The following is a 3,220-nucleotide window of genomic DNA, read 5'->3' as shown; positions in this document are numbered from 1 at the left end:
GTTTAACAGGGGCGTTTAATTACAATTTTTGATGCAATGCTTTGCAGCAGGGCTCATTCCTGCACTACAACTAAAGTATATGGGAGAGGTTGCAGTGTCGTGGCACCAGCACCAGTGCCTCAGGCCCAATTTTTCAACCCCTGTTTAACAGGGGCATGTAATTACAATTCTTGATATAATATTTCACAGCAGGGCCCATTCCTGTGCCCACCCAGAGTAACTGTGAGGGCTTATAGTGTTGTGGCACCAGCACTAGCACCACAACCACCAAAGGTCAATTTTTCTACCACTGTTCAACAATGGCATGTAATTACAATTCTTGATATAATCGTTCACAGCAGGGCGCTCCAGCGCCCACCAAGAGTCACTTTGAGGGCTTACAATGTTGTGGCAACACCAACACCTTATTCCGCCATTTCTGCAGAGCATATAGGGCAGACCCCTACTTTCAAACATCCAACTTACAAACGTCTCCTACTTGCAAACGGAAGGAGACAACAGGAAGTGAGATGAAAAAAGACGGATGGCAAAACAAATTATACAGGGGTAATAACCCTTCCCTATGTTTTCCAAAAAGCTTAAAAATATATGTTTTGACTGGAGCTACACTTTAAAAATGTACCAGTTCAAAATTACACACAGATTCTACTTAACACAACAAACCTACACAGTCCCTGTCTTGTTTGCACCGCCTGTATACTGCTGTTCTGAGTATATAGGGCCTGGAGGCCCCCGCGTCTTTCATTTTTTTAATATGGGTACGGGGTTCCCCTTAATATCCGTACAAGACCCAAAGGGGCTGGTAATGGGCAGCGGGCGCTACCCATGCCATTTTTCTCAATGATTTTCATCCATATTGCCAGATATTACATTAAAAACGCAACAGTTTGAAATGACTTTTTTTCCGTTAAATGTCATTTTGTGCAGGGACTGTTCTAAACACGGGAAACACGTGGCACTTCACAGGTATACTATAGACACCCACCAGGCACGATATTTAAAGGAATATTTCACTTTTTTTTTTCAATTTAATCGTCATTAAAATCAGTGCTCCTGCCAAAACGGCCATTTTTAAAAACATTTTAGGCATTGACCCATGTCCCCTGGGGCAGGAGCCAGGTCCCCAAACCCTTTTTAGGACAGTATCTTGCATATTAGCCATTCAAATTAGCACTTTTTATTTCGAACGTTCGAGTCCCATAGACTTCAATGGGGTTCTAACGTTCGTACGAATTTGCGGTCCGTTCGAAAGTTCTGGTGCGAACCAAACTGGGGGTGTTCGGCTCATCCCTACTGGCTACTTACATTGCACCCCTTTAGAAACTTTAGACCAGGTAAAGGCAACGATTCCAAGCTGTATGGAAGAATAAGTTAACACAACAGTTCAACATAAAGTGCAATCTTTTCCTAACATCCCTGGTCCCAAACTTTAGGTTTGTGGCATCCCCAGTGTACCTGTACAAGATAGAGTCCATTACTGGCATCCATGATCAGGAAAGTTCAACACATCAGTAGCTTCATGGAGGACTGTAGGTCCCAGCAATCCTCCTACATGTGGAAGGTTCCAGGACACAGGTTTTCGGCAGAAATTGGGACTCCTTAAAAGGCAAAGAACCCTGACAGATGCAACAGCTGGAGGTTACATCTTGCTGGCTGCCTGTGTCTTTTCCCATCCATACTGTGACTCAGTGAGGCAGAGTCCTCCTCCCTTTTATTTATATCATGGGGAGAGATAGGCAGAGCTCAGTAGGAAACAGGTGAACTATTTCCCTTGTAGCTGGGGCAGCATTAACCACTACTTGTCTACCCTTTCCCCACGAGAACACATCGGTCAGCACTTGCAGCCATTAGCTGCGAGCACTGATCAAATGCCTATAGGCTGCTAGTTTTTTAAGCCTGTTTGTTAGACAGAAGCCTGTCATGATATTGGCTTCTGTCGCATGGGCAGCTGGACACCTGGGCTGAAAATCAGCTGTTTTCTTTTTTTTTTTGTAATTTTATTTTTATTAAATTTCAAAGCAAGTACAATCCAATCGAGCAGTGAGATACTCGGTAAGCAGAAGTAAACATAGCAAAGAGCATAAACGTTAATTAGAGAAGTTAGATATTAATGTCCACAAATGCAGGCACAGAAGTGAACTGCATAACTATAACAGTTAAAATAAATAACAAACAGTTTATGAATGACAAAAAAAAATCATTCATGTGGCATTAGGCCGGAGGCCAGAGAAAAACAAAGCAACAAAACATCCATAAGATCGTCATGGAGAATCTCAAAAGGGGAGAATGGGTTACCCGGACTACCACATAACGAGGTATAATGGAAGGGGGAAGGACGAGAGCAAAAGCCAGAAAGGAGGTGCACCCACCGGCGGCTGCGGCCGTTAAGTGTGTACAGATGGGGGGGGCCCCATTTTCCGACTGATCCCAGGGTCCCCAGACTTTATCAAACTGGGAAACCAAGTCATGTACCGAGGCTGTCAGATACTCCATTCTCCGTATCTCGGACACCAGTTGGAGAAATCTAGGCCAGGGGGGGGTCGCGCCAGACAACCAGCATAACGGGATAAGCCTCTTAGCAACTAATAGAATATAGGAGGTCAGCCGGTTTGTATTTTTGGGTAGGCCTGGGATAGTGAGGCCTAATAAGCAGTGTAGGGGGTCGATCGGAAGGGACACCCCCGTCACCTCCATCACCAACAATCCCACCTCCAACCAAAAGGGATGTATAAGGGGACACCTCCAGAAAATGTGGAAGAGTGACCCGACATCATGCCCACAATGCCAGCAGCGCGGCGAGACTGAGGGATAAAATTTATGGATGACATCGGGGGTCCTATACCAGAACATGAGAATTTTTATTGCCGTTTCCCTTTGTGTGACACACTTAGAGGATTTAAAAGTAGAGGCCCAAATCTTATCCCATGTCTGTAGGGGGATAGGTTTGTCCAACAACTGAGACCATTTACTCATATACAGATGTGTAGATTCATTTAATTCAAAGGCCGTGGGGTTGTCAAGGGTTAGAGTCGGAGATTTGGAGCTGAAAAGGTGTCTAACCTGTAGGTAGAAGTAAAAATAATGCTTGGGGATATTATATTTGTCACGTAAGGTTTCGAAAGCATGAAGCCTACGCGAGATGGGGTGCACCAGATTTCTGAGCTGAAAAAGGGGGGGTCCAGCCACGTGAAGATCCTACCCAAAGACAGTCCATCAGGGA

The sequence above is a fragment of the Lithobates pipiens genome, unplaced genomic scaffold (assembly GCF_037356315.1).
Source record: "Lithobates pipiens isolate NorthernLeopardFrog02 unplaced genomic scaffold, aLitPip1_a1.2 Scaffold_19, whole genome shotgun sequence".
Taxonomy (NCBI): domain Eukaryota; kingdom Metazoa; phylum Chordata; class Amphibia; order Anura; family Ranidae; genus Lithobates; species Lithobates pipiens.
The sequence above is the reverse complement of the archived record's forward strand: the minus strand, read 5'-3'. Positions refer to the sequence as shown.